This window comes from Equus quagga, chromosome 12 (genome assembly GCF_021613505.1).
Source record: "Equus quagga isolate Etosha38 chromosome 12, UCLA_HA_Equagga_1.0, whole genome shotgun sequence".
Classification (NCBI taxonomy): Eukaryota; Metazoa; Chordata; class Mammalia; order Perissodactyla; family Equidae; genus Equus; species Equus quagga.
This window is the reverse complement of record NC_060278.1, coordinates 50876845-50893955: the sequence shown is the minus strand read 5'-3', so window position 1 is coordinate 50893955 and position 17111 is coordinate 50876845.

The following is a 17111-nucleotide window of genomic DNA, read 5'->3' as shown; positions in this document are numbered from 1 at the left end:
CAGTAAAATAAGATGCACACTTATTAACTGAGGCAACATCTACCCCTACTGATAGTGGTTTGAATAGTTACATTGAAAACATCAAGTAGCAACATGTGAGTCATCCATATGCAGTGGGTTGTGCTCCACTTGGTCATGAATTTGTTCCATCTGAAATAGGCATTCTGTATAAATTGTAGGGAGATGAAAACTTCTGTATACACTGACTAATATCACTTACTTATTGTGTAAAAGCATACACTGAGCTATTCTTACCCCATGGCTTTTTCTCTCCAGCATTTTTCTTCTTTTCTCCCTTTCCATGAAAGCAGTTACACCACCGTAATACTAACAATAAAATAGGAAATAGGAGTTCTAATTGAATGATGATAGCATTGACATTCATATCATATCCCAGCTCCTTCCTTTTTGTCATCCACCTCTGAGCCCTTCAGAGAGGACTTTCATGACATCCAAGTAGTACCACACTCCCTCTTGCTCTCTATTCCATTATTTTGTTGAATTTCCATCAGAGCACTTTTCCCAATTAAAACTATCTTATTTAGTTGCTTAACGGTTTGTTGCTTACTGTCCCCTGACTAAAATGTGAGATCCATGAGGAAGGATACCCTTTGTCTTACCTACAGCGGTGTTTTTAATGAGGGGCATGCTATTGGCATTTAGTGGAAAATTCTAAGCTCTCTGAAGGAAGTTATGTTCTGTTTTTCTACCACCTCCAACACCCATCCTAGGTAAGTTATTTATTGTGGAAGGCCTAAACAATTTTTATTTTGGACTGGTTAGAAAAGGCTTTGATTTACTTAAATGTTTTCAGTAATGGCTTTTGAGTGTAGTAACGCTGAACGAAAGAATATCTTTCATCTTCATAGATTAGATTCCCTTTAGGCTAATGGATAACTCTTGGCTTCAGAAATTCACCTATTATATTGTACAGGCAACTTCACCATCCAAGCTTTTGGCTGTTTCCTAAATTCATGGTAGTGTTTCAGTAAGAATTTCCAGCTTCTACTGATCTATTTGGAAGAGAAAATAAAAAGGAAAATTGATTTTAATGGGAGTGTCAATTCTCATGGATCGGTAGTGGCTGTTTAGAGCACTGAGGTGAGAAATACTCTGGGTTCTGGATTCAGCTGGAGAGAGCGTGCCTTGGAGGATTAGTAATGTTTGTGGGAAAGGAGAGATTGGGGACATGATATGCATATCACATATTTCACACCATTTAGAGCAAGCATGATATATTATTCTAAAAGATTTTTCAAGAAGCAAGTATATTATTACTGTTTAAATAACATTAGTGCTTTTCCTTTTACATGCAAATAGATTTTACTTTGTTCTTTTCATCTTTCTCTTTACTGTTAGAATACAGATGTCGGCTGTATTTCAGTCTTACATTAGTTATTCATATGAGTATCTCTTGCTTGATCAAATTCTTAGACTCAAGCAGCCACAAATAGATTACAAACTTAATAGAACTCAATTCTATTTTGTGTTAAATTTTAAATAGTTATGTAATAGTTACAGGAAAAACAAATGTTAGCTGATGAAATATTAACACCATAGAAAATATGAAAACATAATTGAATGACAATGAAAATGGCATTAATATCAGATAATGTCTGGGTATTTTTACTGCCATTACATTATTTATTGTGGATGGCAATGTTTGTATGGCCATCTGTTCAATATCCAAAGTGCTGCATGTCATTAAGACACTAATTTACTATCAGATGCAGAAACAAATGACTGCATCCATTTTATGTTGCAACTATTTTCTTATGTTAGAAAATATAAAATCAAAATTCCTTTTAGGAGTTGTAAATTATATGTGCTCGTAGTAAGATTTATTATCTTCAATTGTAACAATTCTGATTCCACTTATACTGCTTTATTTCCACGCCACTGGTGTGAAATCTGATATGGAGTTTGGAGTCTGTTAAGTCCAAACCAAAGCGGTGTTGTGAGGTGACAAAGGAAAGGCCTTGTCTTGAAGACTCTGAAAATACAAATCTAAGATCATGGTGCAGCAAAAGATCACTATCACTTAAATCCACTGGCTGTGAGTTTTGAGTCAGAGAATCAAAATTTCTGGATTAAAGTGACCCCACAGGCTAATTATTCTAATTATTGTTTGCTTGAATTCCCTCAAGAATATCACCACTAAATCGTCATCTATCACAAAGGTTGTAGAGTTTAGCTCCAAGACTAATTTTTTAAACCAACCAAAGATAAAATCAAGTTATCAAAAATAACATCATTATAAATTCATTAAAAATGGACATTTAGAAAAAAATTAAGGTGAACGTAAGACCAGTCAGAACCCAGAAAGTTGGTCAATATCGATGGGCAACCATATACGATTGCACACATGCACACACACACATTTGCCTCAGTTGGTGAAAATTTTCTTGCAGACTCACACCTCTCTGAATCCGGAGTCTATTAATCATTGAGGTACTCTGAAATAGTCCTTATTATATTTGTATAGTTTAAAGTGTCAGAAATTTCTTTTATATGTCAGGCTGAAATAAGCTTCTTGTAACTTTAAATTATAACTCCAAGTTCTGCCTTTTGCGATCACAAAACACAGATCTAATGCAACTTCTATGTAAAAGTTTATCAAATATTTGAGGAATGTATCATGTTTCCTGCATTTTATTCCCTGAGTTATACTCCTCAATTCTCTCAATACTTTCTGACCCCTTATTACCGTGGTCATACTTCATGAACATACACTAATTTTTTTCCAATATCTCTCCTAAAATGTGATGCTCATAATGGCATAAATTTAATAGCAAGGAAAAATATCTACAGCCAAAGTATACATACTCCAAAAGAATCACTGTCTCTAAATTCTGATAAAAATCTGAAGTAAGGAAAATGTTTATGGAGCTATGCATAGCCTGAGGTAATGCAGTCTATATATTCATTAAGTAACTCTGAAATCTATTTTTGGACTAAATCAGATAATTAGGAAATTCCCACAGGATTATTTTAACTGCCTTGTGCTTTGGCCATGACAGAATCAGATTAAATTGAAAAGCATTAAAAGAGATAGTACTTGGAAATGTGCCACTCTTCTTGTCCCTTACCTGTAGTTGAACATGTTTATTATTACATCACACGCCCACTTAGGATAATGCACCCCTCTTCAAACTGAGTGCAAGAAATCTCAGGGCTGTATTTTTGTCTTACCTCTTGGGAGAGACTAGTACATCATGCCACAGGTTTTGGGTTCGAGAATCATACCTGGCTTAATCTCGCCTTACATCTTTGACTTCCTCATTTACTTAAAATATTTATCTGAAGCAGTTTCACTTTTTAAAGAACAAATTGAGTAGCGAATAAAAAAGTAAAAGCAACCGTGAATTGCTTACAGAACAAGACACTGTACTCGGTAAACTTACCTCCTTTATTCTTATAACACTCTAAGATACGGTAATTAGATGAATTTGTGCACACAAAGGGTAGAAATAATAGCTGCCTATTTTCACAAAACAACCACAGTTTCCCCATAAATGAACATTTTAGGCATTTGTTAAGTAGATGCTTTTTGAGTGCTGGTGGCAAAAAGCTAGATATGACATGGCGCCCTTCCAAACCTTACAGTCTAGTAGGGAGAGAGTGGCAAGTAATCCTTAAAGGGTCATAGTGACATTCACAGGGTGAAATGGGAGAATGGAATGGGGATATTTGGAAGGATTGGGGGTGAGGTTTGCAAAGCTTCCTAGAGGAAGTGATTGTAAGGTGTTTTGTGGGATAACTAGGAATGGGTTAGGTCAAAGAAAAGGAAAAAACACTTGAACAAAGGAAATATGATTTCTACCCAGGGGTCGTAGTACCAAGTAGTATGTGATTCCTGGTGGGAAAATGGAAAGAAGAACACAGTCTCAAGATGCTGAGCCCTGTGAATTGGAGGATAAGGGACAGCAGTTTGCTCTCCTTCTCTTCCTCTTCTCATTAACTGTCTATTTCAGCTAAGTACATTACATTCCTGCCACCCTCAACACTTAGTGACTTAAAATAGCAATGGTCTTTGATTGTCATGACTCTGTGGGTTGGCTGGGAGGTTTTGGCTCATCTTGTCTGGCTCTCTCATTCAGCTGTGGCCATCTGACGCTTTAACAGGGCTTGGAGCCTCCAAGGGGTCTCGTTCAACTTTGGCCAGTTGGTGTTGGCTGTCGACATGCGCACTTCACTTTTCCTCCAGGATCTCACTCACCAATAGGCTAGATTGACTTTTAACAGTAAGATTGGCTCATTGTTCTAAAAAGTCAAAGGGGGAGGCTATTAGACCTCTTGAGGCCTAGCCTTAGAACCTGCATGGTGCCATCTTTCCATATCCTGTTAGCCAAAGCATGTCACAGCTCAGTCCAGATTCAAGGGGAGAAAGAAAGGGTTCCATCTTTTCATTAAGAAACAGCAAAACCTCATTGCCAGTGAGCATGATACAAATCATTACAGCCATCTTTGACAATAATCTATCACGCTGCCATTAATGATTCTGGAAAGTCATTGAGATAGAACAAAAACAAGGGGGACCGTTGCAGGAAGTTGTTATGCCCCCAGAAATGAACAGGTTTTAGAAGGAATAGCTAAAAGGGAGGCTGGAAGAAAAAATAAAACATAGCCAAAAAATGGCATTATGTATTATGGTCATTCGTACAGACGGACTATTTGCTTTCATTGGGGGCACATAAATTCCAGAACTAGAGTAAGCAACATACCACCTAAGAAAAAGCTGAAGAAAGAAAATATAACCCTTCATAACTGCTACAATTTAAAATAAAAGAAAAACATTTATTTATTTTAAATTCTATAACTACTCCTAAAAGAAAATCTTACTTTGCCATTTTAAGGACGAGAAACTGGAAATTAGGGAACTTGCCTGGTCTGCCTTATTCTAATTGAGCTAAAGCGGAAAAGGAAATTTGATCCTAGTCTGAGATTTGAGAAGATGGAGCCTATGTACCCTTTCCAAGGTTTTGCCAAGGTTGTTTTTCCTTCCAGTTGGCACTGAACCAGCAAACAAGCAATATAGGAATACTCACACACCCACACACAAGGATACCAGCAAGAGGATGCAGCTCCTCACATGGGGTGCCTGAAATTCAGATATCACTGTGTAATCTGAGGACCATTTGAGTCAGAGGAACAAAGTAACGGCAGGTTTACTGTCTTATGTACCATTGGCTGCCAAAGAGCCTGTATCAGCTCTCAGCATCTCTCTGCTTCTCCAAAGGAACACCCTTTCTTTGCATGTTATGCTCTTCTGAATTCTATTTCAGGTCTCCAATTCTGAAATCTGTACTTTTCCTATAACACTAAATTGCTTCCCAGTGGAAATTCACCTAATTTCTAAATCCCCAGCTAACTTTGAGTTTATTTCCATAAGGGACGCATTGTATCCAAAATAATGGTAATATATGAGGTTATATAGCATCTCTGTGTCACATTAACACATTCCATGACAAATATGATCATCTGAAAAGATCTCTGTTAAGTCTAGCTAATGGATTTATAGAATCTTTTCCCTTTAGTATCATGTCTTAAAATTATTTAGGGGGAATATTGTAGAGTACAATATTTTAAGTCCAGGTAAGAAAAGTATGTCCTCAAATGCTTCCAAGGTTTCCTTCTTGAGTTTGGAAATATTTATATAACACCTTATAGTAAGATGACTATTGCTTTTCCAGGTCACTTATACCTAAAAATATTACAAAAAGCAAGCACTGACCTTTTCTTGGTTTGAATACAAAAATTAAAAGCTTCCTTATTTTTGATTCTTTGCTTTTTGCACCATCTCCGGGGAATCTCCGCTTCACTAGAGATTGAGTGGGTTAACTTGTTGCCCTCAAGACCATTTGTCTCTATGGAACTCTATTCATTCATCCTCAAAGGCACCTTTCCCTTCAAAACCACACAAGCAGAGAAGTTTTTATACAGAAAGAGAATGAATCATCTATTTGTCATATTGCACACAAAATAAGTCATTTGATACAGTGCAGCAAACTATTAGCTGTAAGTTAGCTCACCCCGATAGAGTTTTACAATATGATGTTAGTCATATGCTTCTTAGAAAAGTAGGATTGATGGCAGAGTAAAATATTTTAATTTTCAATTTGCACAAATATAGCACTCAACCTCAAAACCACGTTTTAAAATAACTCTAGGGAGAAGAGGATATGATACATAGGCAGCATTTATTATGTTTCTATCAGGAGTTCTAGTGCATTTTTCTTGGGACCAATGCTGAATTATTCAAGGTCATATAGGTGCTAATACTTGGATGGGTTACAATTTGTTTTAAATAAATCAAACTTTACAGTAATTTTAACTTAGATTTTCAAAAATTTAAATTATTTAGTATTTTATACCAATTTTTTTCCTTTGTCTAGAAAATGGCCTTTTTGTGTTTTATCTTTTTTCCTGTAATTTGAGGTACTAACTATATTGAAATTTATGTAAGCAAATTTCCCCTCTTAAAACTTGCCCCACGAGATGGCAGAGAAATAATTTGAAAGAGAATCCAACGAACTATACTTCTCTTTAAACAGCCTAAAGAGATATGGAAGCATGGATTTCAGCCAAGAAAAGAAAAAGAGTCATAGGAAAATAAATTAATTTTAGAAGCTATAAAGGAATAAGTACCAGTAATTGGTAGATATAATATTAGAGTAATTTAGAAATACACAGTTTAAACATTATTTTTAAATGAGAACTCCTTCGAAGCTTTCTGCATCTACGCTTAGCCTCTTAAAGACACAATTATCATAGAATCATTTTCAAATTACTTTGTTCTCCTTGACTTCCAAGAGAAGTTTATGTGGAAAATAGTGAGTCAAATTTTTCAGAGTTAATGTATTGGAGTAAATTCTAAGTGGAATCATAGTTCTCAAAAAATCTGTGTCTTTTCATTCTGAGACAACCACAAGCTTTTGCTATTGCAAGAGTAGCACCAACAGCCTTCCTGTTCTGGAACCTTTTAAGAGCAAGTTGCCTAGGTGATGACCCCTGACAACTGAGCACTTAAATATTTATCAGTTACAAATGAGAACATTCTCTTGTAAAGTGACAATGCAGCCGTTAAGTAAGATGATTAACATGGATATGTTACTGCCATTGAATCCAAAAACTCCATCCAAGTTTTGCCTATTTTCTCAATAATGCCCCTTATAGTAAATGGGATCAGGGCAGTATCACCTCTCACAGTTACTTGTCATGACTTGGACATTTTGAAGATTATAGACCAATCATTCCATAGGATATCTCTTAGATTACATTTGTCTGATTTGTCTTTATTTTTAAGTTCAGGTTATATGGTTTTGGTAAGAATCTCACAGAAGTGATGCTGTGTTCTTCTCATTCCATTCTATCAGGTGGTATACAATCTCAATTTTCTCATTGCTTATGATGTTAAAATTAGTACCTTGATTAAAGTGTTCCACGCCAGGTTTCCCCATTCAACATTAATCTTTTTGCCTTTATAAGGATTTTGGAAGGAGGTTATTGAGACTATTTCGTTCCTCAACAAACTTTCACCCACTAGTTCAATATCTACTTCTGTTTCTTGGATGAGTTAATTATTACTATGATGGTTGCCAAATGGTGAGTATCTATTTCCATCAGGCCTCACAGTCTTCCCTTGGCACATCATTTAAGGAAAAGTTTTCTCCTCTAATTTCATTTATTTATTTTTTCAGTAGAAAAAAATCGTGGGCTCCTATTTTAACAGTTTATAATAATCCATTTGCTGTGCTTCTCAGATTATCTCCAATATGGCTTGGGTTAGACCTTTCAAACTGGCTCCATGCTGTTTCTGATACATTGTAGTTTGTCTTAGAGAAACGTGTTACTTTTTAGTACAATAAATTCTTCCAGGCTTATCTTACATCTTCTCTGTCCCAACCTTGGAATCAGCAATTTCTCCAAAGAGCTCTGATTCTTTTTTATGGACATGGTACCTAAAAACCAAGGTGTGAACCCTAGTTGTACTCATTATGTTTGGGCCACTGCTGGTCCTGGTTTTATATAGCTTTTAAGGGGACAGAGCTAAAGAATATATTTACTCCCTCCCCCGCATCCACATATTCATGTCTTTCTCAATATATCTTCAAACCTGCAACTTCACATGGATATCCTTAACTTGAACTCAGTATCACAGAAACCATTCTAGTTTTTCCTTTACCATATCTTCTTTGACGTAGAGAAACTAGGCTTTCTTAACCCTTAATGTGTTTGCTTTTTGGACAGGTCCCTCTTGCATGTAACCAACGTCTAGTCACCATTGCAATTCCACCCACACAGATGGCTTTCCCACCCTGCTTGGCCTCCAACACTCAGTGGCAGGCAGCACGCTCTTGGCTCAGATCCTCTATGTGAGCTGTCTCCGTTCACTAACCCACTGAGTGGGCATCCTCCTCACCCGACTTGGGCTCTTAACTCCTGTGCTGTGCTACCCTCTCAAGTGCAAGTAGATTCCCACCTTTCTTGATCCCACCTAACGACTTTTGGAATGAACTATTTAGGAAGGAAGGAATGAAGTCAGGAAGAAAGTCAGGAAAGCCGGCAGGCGGGCAGGAAGATAAGTAGGTTTCAGAATTAGGCTTTCAAAGCAAAAGTATAGGAAACAAATTAATTGTTCTGTCGTGATTATTTTGTGGAATTCTCTGGGAACAAGATACCTTGAATGGCTATCTTTCATCATAGATAGTGTTCATATATGCCAGTATTGAAGGAGAAAAGATGATATAGTTGCCAGAGTACATTCACTATCTGTTCAAACTTTCCCAGGGACAAGGCAGATTTCCTAATGTGCCAATGGGCTAGCCTATTCTAGAACAGTCTAGAAACAACAAGAGTAATGATAAGAAGACTGCGAACATATTGGCTCTGTCTGACTTTTACCCTCTATGGTCCCTGCTCAGCAGTTAGATAGCCAGTCTAATACACAGTAGCTGATTTAACAAAGAATTGATTAGTAACTGATGGCATAAAGTGTTATGTTTTGGAAATGATTCATACTTATAGAGATCTTCATATATTTCATAGTAAAAAATAACCAAAGATTGCAATCATAGAGAGAGGTCGTGCTTTGTGAGTTTTTTTTTTTTTTTTGCCTTTGTTTGTTATGTTGATAAAATAACTTTTCTGAATATCCTTCAAGACTTTGTGGCAACTGTGTGCTCTGTCCACGTCAAAGTCCTGTTCTGTATGGGAGCAACACTTTTGGCCTAATTTTTAAGTGTTTTGTTTAAATAAAGTGATGGTTTATATTCCCATACGATCTGTTCTTCCCAAAAAATCTCCAAGGTCATGGCCAGACTCTCAACTCTGAGCTACAAACAGCAGTACAAGAAGCAGTAGTTTTTTTAAACAAATCTGCAAGACACTGGCTATAATAGATATTTCGTTATTGTTAGATTACTTGGTTTTGGTTTAATCGTTTTCTGAGGGGATGACAAATTATGTTTTCATAAGAGCCTCAGAAAAAGTAACAGGAGACACTGTGTTTCTAATTTGAGTCAGTTGACTTTATAACGTAAACATGGAAGAATTTTGCAGCATGGTGAGAGAAAATAATGTTACTAAACTTGAAATTCTACTGAGATTGCCATTTAAAGTAATCAGCTGCAGGGATAGCATATGAATGGAAAAATTCATGCTGACTTGTTTTTAGATGAGTTTTTAAAAATATTTTTGAATCTGCAACTTATAAGTTGAAATTATTAAATTACTTTGAATATATGTTCTTGGGTGATAAGAGTTGCCAACAAAAACATGGCTCATAACACCAGTTCCATTTCACTGACTTTGGTATATGAAAAAATACTGGAATACTCTAAGTATTACACATCAGGTGGAATTTATTTTTTAGAAAGACAGACTTTATCATGTACAAAACATATTCTGGATACTGGGACAAATTTAAAGTATCTGATTATGTAGTTCTGATTATAACGAGGAATTATTTGAGTATGGGATAATTATGTAGTCATAATTAATGAATCGCAATTAATATGTCCATTACAGTTGAATGTTACAGCTTTACATTTAAGAAGCAGTGGCTATAATGAGAATAGCCGAGAAAAGTCATTCTGGGTTCTAAATCTCATTTCTGACATTTACTAGCTCTTTGTGTCCTTAGGTAGGTTACCTACTGTCAGTTTCCTCACCTGTGAAAGGAATAAGACTATTATCTGCCAAATAGACTTGGAGTGAAGTTTCATGAAATCAGGCATGTAAATAACACAGCAGAGCACCTGGGAATATTGTGTGGTTCAGTATAATACCTTACTAATATTAATAACTGCCAGCTAGGAAATTATGCAGCTGAAATCAGTTTTGCAACCGACACTGTGTATTAACACCACAAAATCAATTCAAAACCTCTTTTCCTCTTTTGGCTTCCTATGTCTGATTTAGAGGTTGTACAGCCTAAAAGGTAAAGGTAGTCTTAAGACACAGTTATGACCAATAGGATAAAGCAAAACATAGAACTTCTGGAAAAAAAAATATATATTTTAAAGATTTTATCTTTTTCCCTTTTCTCCCCAAAGCCCCCCGGTACGTAGTCGTACATTCTTAGTTGTGGGTCCTTCTAGTTGTGGTATGTGGGACGCCACCTCAGCATGGCTTGATGTGTGGTGCCATAACCGCACCCTGGATTCAAACTGGTGAAACCCTGGGCCTCTGAAGTAGAGTGTGTGAACTTACCACTCGGCCACGGGGCCGGCCCCTGGAAAAATATTTTGAAGAGGACAGACTAGGATGACCTAGAGTTTGTCCCTTTCTTCCTTCTCTTTTCCTTTTTCATTCTAATACCTGGGATGTGAGTGTGATGTTTGGGACTGTTCAAGTTGCCTTTCAATTAAGGAAAAAGAAACCTGACTTCTTATGACATTTTTGAGCTGAAATAGGAGAAGTAACATGTATACAATTAACGTGACTTTGCTAATCCAAGAAGCTCTTGTCCAGATGACATTGCAATTGACTTTATTATCAGTTTCAGGAACATACCCTGATGTGTTTATTTGAACAATAGACTACTCAGCTAGTCGTCAGTTCTCTCTTCTCAGAACGATAGATAGTGCAAACCAGTTTATCAACTGGCTGTCAACTCTTCAAGATTTCCTTCTAAATCCTTGCCCCTCCATGTTCACTAATTCTAAACTAATATAACTTGAATTCTACCCCTACACTGAGTCTCCAACAGGTCCCCAGACTGAGAGAGCCATCTTAAACTAGATATCAAAAATCTATAACTATAATTTTGTGGTATCCCTATTCTAAATGGCTGCTAAGATGCTTTCAAGGTAGTGGTCTCTCTCATGCAGTGAGTGATAAACTTGCCTCTATTTTATGAAGATATTTTGGTGAATTTTTCAGGGACTTAGTCAACAAACACTAGGGCTACACTGCATATCATAGAATTCTTGATATCAGAAAAATACAAATCTTTTGTTTAAGCTATTAAATTTTAATTCTCTGTTATTTATTTCTCATAACTTCTCTAACAAAAGACACAGCTACCATTTTGAATAAGGTAATTTTTGTAGAGACACTAGCATAGCATTTAACATATAAATATTCATTGAACGTTAGTTTTCCATATGGCACCCATTAAGACTTTGTCCACACAATTTTTCATGAAAAGAATTTGAAAAGTGAATTTTAAAAATTATATACTTTCTTTTCAGTCAGATCTTGATTTAAATCCTCACTCTGCCATGCACACCCTGTCTGAACCTGGACACACTGGCAAACAATTTTAAGCCTCAACTTCCACACATATAAAATTGTCAGGAATCTCACCAGATTTTGGTAAGGAAAAAAGTAAGCTGGTTTACTATTTACTATTAAAGAAATGTAAGTGATTCAGGAGCAGCATTAGGTCAAATTACGAACTATTCCATGGATCATGCTTTCCTACCACATCTTCAGAGCTTCATGTTCTCTTATGGCTCTCCCTTTCCATAACCAAGTCACCTACTAAAGCCTGATTCCTCTCTTCTGAATTGTTTTATTCTTTCTCCACCCTAAAAAAGCAAGAATTTTAACCCTATTGAATCAACAGGTTGTTCAGTCCTAGGATTTTTACATTTGTAATTGTAGAATTTAAAGACTATGAAATCATGGTTGAATGATTTCTTCTTTCCTTTGTCATGGGAAATAAGATTTTACTCTCTGAAGTTGAAATCATATTAGGTAAACAATTATAACATGTATAAATCTAATGTGTCTATAATATATTATTATTAAGCATTTACAAGCAAGCAGAGTAGCTATCAAATGAATAATAGTCTGCAGAAGGCCAAAATATTCACATTTAGATGTACAAGAGCTACAAGAAAATAGACTTTGGACATTTTGCTTTATAAAAATCATGACAGACTTGACTCCTCAAGTTCGTCACTTTCATTGATTTCCCTATTGTCTAAAAGTATCCATTTCAGCCTGTTCTTTTTACTTACATCAGCAACATGGAGATAAAGCAATTCAAAGAAACTTCTCACAATATCCTTTTTCTTGCATAAAGCGTACAATCTTTCAAAACAAAATACTTGAAGCATTACATTCTGGAAGTTTGTTTGGTTTTAGATGTTTTCAATTATGGTGATTAGTTATATTTATGATAGAAGAATATGGGCAAAAGAGTAATTATTGATTTGAAATAGTTAGATCAGAATTAGTTCAAGTGAGAAAGTTTTAACTTGTTTTGACCCAACATGTTTTGGTTTAAGATCACTGTTTAGACCTAAGCTTGGCGCGTGCGCACACACACACACACACACACACAAACACAGACACAGAGGAATACTACTCAGCCATAAACAAGATGAAATTATGCCATTTGCAACAACATAGATGGACCTTGAGGGTATTGTACTAAGCAAAATAAGTTCGATGGACAAAGACAATTACTGTATGACTACACTCATATGTGAAAGATAAACAAACAAACCCATAGATACAGAGAACAGATCAGTGGTTACCAGAGGGGAAGAGGATGGGGGAAGGTTGAAAGGGTAATGGAGCACATACACATGGTGACAGGTGGAAACTAGACTTTTGGTGGTGAACATGATGCGGTCTATACAGAAGTTAACATATAATGATGTACACCTGAAATTTATATAATGTTATAAACCAATGTGCCCTAATTAAATAAAGAAACAAACAAACTAGGCAAGATTAAAGTTCATGACCTTCGATGATGCAGCCAGAGATGGAAACATATATTTTTATATATGTGTATATGATGTGCGTGTGTGTGTGTGTGGAAAGAGAAATAGATGTTGTTGAACTTAAAGCTGGATCCTGCAGACTTACAAATCTAAACTAAGATCTAGTTTAAAAAAATAATAAAAATAAAAAAATAAAAAGTGAGGTTTTCCCTGATTGTATATCTTCTTCTCCCGCACTATAGTTTATGAAATAATTTGGAAGACATTACTAATTTGACCAAATGAAGGAACTTGCTCACTTACTCCCCCAAAATGAAACAATATTATCCAAATCCAAACACCAAGATGATAAAGAGTAACAGGCAGTGGGCGGTGATTTCATCTCAAGAAACAATAGAGCGAACAATAGAGAAGATGGCTGGAGAGAAAGTTATGTTTCTTCTAAATGTAAAGGCCGAAATAAGTTACATTGTTCTTCCTATCAAATTCACTCATGGTGCTACCTAATTAATCCCAGGCAGTGAACACATATTTCAAAATGGATTTCAAAATGTGTTTGAACATTTTTGAAATGTTTCCGGCCTTGTATATATCATCATATCCATAAAAATATAAAAACATATAGGTGCAATTATTTAAGCACCATATTTTTTCCTCTGTCTTGTACTTCTATGAAAGACAGAACTGCTAGAATTTTAAATCTTCACTGATAACTGAAAGATAATTTCTGTCTTCATATTTGGCATCTTTAATCATACAAATTTAACACTTTAGCTCAAAGACAAGCTGCTGGCATCCATTCTCAGGCACCTATCAACTGTCTAAAACAGCAGGCAGTACAGCAGTATTTTGACATATTTTACCATTGCCACTTGAAAATTTGGTGGTATTTAGTCAGAAGCCTGACTCTATGAAAATACTACAAATTTCACACCGATCACACTGCCTAATAAATAAAATCATGAAAATGTATATTCACTTATAAATACTCTTATCAGTAGGGAATAAAGAACAATACAATGGGAAAAGGTTGAAGGCGAAGTTAAAGAAAATACTTAAAATAAAAAAAGATTAAAAAGGACAGTAAGAAACATTTATAAGTAAATTTGAATAGTGAATAAAGGTAGGAAGATATTACTAGGATTTTACGACATGGAAGGCTCACTCCTGAAATAGAGTGAAAAATGAGTGCTCAGCGCAAATTTGATTAAGGTGGTGTCTGCCAAGTTTCTCCTCAGTAAAGTTATTATTTTACACTTTATGGTGAATAATTAGCTGGTGGTAAGGTAATCTGAGACTATGCAAATGTCCTATTTCTCACCATACATTTGCCCTCAAAGTCTAGTATCTGTCCATAATGCTTGTCTATATTAATTATCACTGTAGTTTTTGACTAATGGTGATATTTATATTTTCATCATTTTTATATTTATTCGTTAGAATTCAACTATATGGAAGAACTTTCCTTTCTGCCTAATTTATCTGTTTATTCAATCATTCATATCAATATGGATTCATGGATATTTCTTTTATTATATCACATAACTCATTACTAATGTTGTTTATGTTTTTTGCTCTAATTGACTCAGTTTTGGTTATTGAGAGCTTTTTTAAGTTGGCTTTTAATATAGAGCCAACATTTTTTAAACAATTTTACTTGCTGGCACCACAAGTATTTCCAGATTCATCTTGTATTTTCTTCGCCCCAGCCATGGCATCAGCCATTTCTCCGAAGACCCCTAGTTTCTTTTATTGGAGATTAGTATTTAGAAACTGAAGTCTGGGTGCCACATGTGCTTCTGGGGTGTCACTGCTTCTGGGCCCCTTCAGGTGACAGAGCTAGAAAATATACATACAGCTACTTACACATATATGCCCATATCTATATTTCAATCTCTCTCTCTAGAGCTCTCTACTTGTCTATCTATGTATCAATGAAACCCAGAGTTCATACTTGGCCAAGTGCTCACAACTGCCCATTACATACCCATTGTCTTGGCTGGATCAAACTTTAGTCTGGATGCTCCTCTCCCCAAATGCCCCTAAACTTTGGCTTGCATGTAAGCTTAAGCAATTACTAAAGTCCGGAATATTCTTTTTTAATGGCTCATTCCAAAAATCGGGTGACTGAAAGGGGAAGAAAATTTCCTATTAAATCGTTGCTCTCATACCTTCTGCTCACCCCATTCTCTTGTCCCCTCCCCTACAAACTTCCCACAAGCCCCATTTACCTCTCCTAACGAAAGAGTCTTTTTCTGTTTGCTTTTGAGACGTTACCAGTCTTACAGTTGGGGCATTCTCTCTACTGCAATAGTCTTTTTGAATAAAGTCTCTCTTTACATAAGTTTGGATTTGATTTTTTTTTTATTTAACCTCTGATATTACTGATGCCAACCCAACCCCTCAGCTGTTTGAATTCATCAGTTAGATTATCTTTATCAAAAGAGTGTCTATGATTTTTCACAATTTATATTTACCTTAAGATATGTCTGTCATGGAATAAAATTTAACTCATACTAAAACTAAAATCTGCAGAGATAGTGTTATTTATTTATTTATGTATTTCTATATCTGGGATGGTCTCCATCAGTATCTCTATCTGCTTTTAGGGAAAAAAATATTTTTCCCAATCCATTTTAAATGTATTCAACTTTATAATTAATGAATCCTTTAAAAAAATTTGAGGCTCTAATTTAAATGAAAGTTTTCAATTTCTCACTTATCATCCTTCTTGTTGTCTCCCCAGAAGAACTGCGTCTTTGACCCCCGCTGGTACAGCTGGTTGAAGGCAATGTCTTATGTTTACTTGAGTATTGTTTGCAGTACACAAATGGTGCAATTTATTCTTTCATCTTTTTTTAATCACAGTCAAGTTCCTAGAGTGTTTCTTGGATTATTTTCACCTAACTGTAATTGCTGACAGTTACAAGCATTAAAATGAGCGCTTTGTTCTTTGTCCAGCTTCCTGGCCAATTTGTCTACAGCCAGCCCTTGCTGTGCAGTTATCTAGTTATTATACTGGACCTCCAGAAATGCTCATTAGCTCTCAACTCAGCATTCACATCACCTGGAGCTTTAGGTAGAACAAGAAAGCTACACTCAAGAGACTTTCTCAGCGTGATTTTGCTCTCTGGATAAGTTTCTGTGACTGTGTCTCAGGATTTTGGGAGGTTTGTGCAGGGCAGCACAAGAAGCCATCTCTATCCAGAATCCTCATCAAAGACTTGAACAAAAGACTCCTTTCACTGGCCTCAATATTACTGTTATGAACGTCTGTTAACTCAGGAACTGAAAACTTGTATACTGAAAACTACAAAGTATTGATGAAAGAAATTAAATGAGATACAAACAAATGGAAAGACATCCTGTGTTCTCAGATTGGAAGACCTAATACTGTCAATACTATCCAAAGCAATCTATAGATTCAGTACAATCCCCATTAAAATCTCAATGATATTTATCATAGAAATAAAAAAAACTATTCTAAAACTCAAACGAACCTCCAAAGACCCCAAATGACCAAAGCAATCTTGAGAAAGAAGAATAAACCTGGAGGCTTGCCATTTTCTAATTTTAAAATATTAGAAAGCCAAAATAATAAAAATAGTTTGGTACTGCAATGAATACAGACATATAAACCAATGGAACAAACAGAGAGCACAGAAATAAAGTCAAGCATATACAGTGAATTGATCTTCTACAAGGGTGCCAAGAACACACAATGAGGAAAAGACAGTCTCTTCAACAAATGTTATTGAAAAACTGGAAATCCACATGCGAAATAATGAAATTCAACCCTTATCTTACACCATACACAAAAATTCAACTCTAAATGGATTAAAGACAAATGTAAGACTTGAAATTATAAAACTCCTAGAAGAAAAATTTGCAAAAAACTTCTTGACATTGGTGTAAGCAATGATTTTT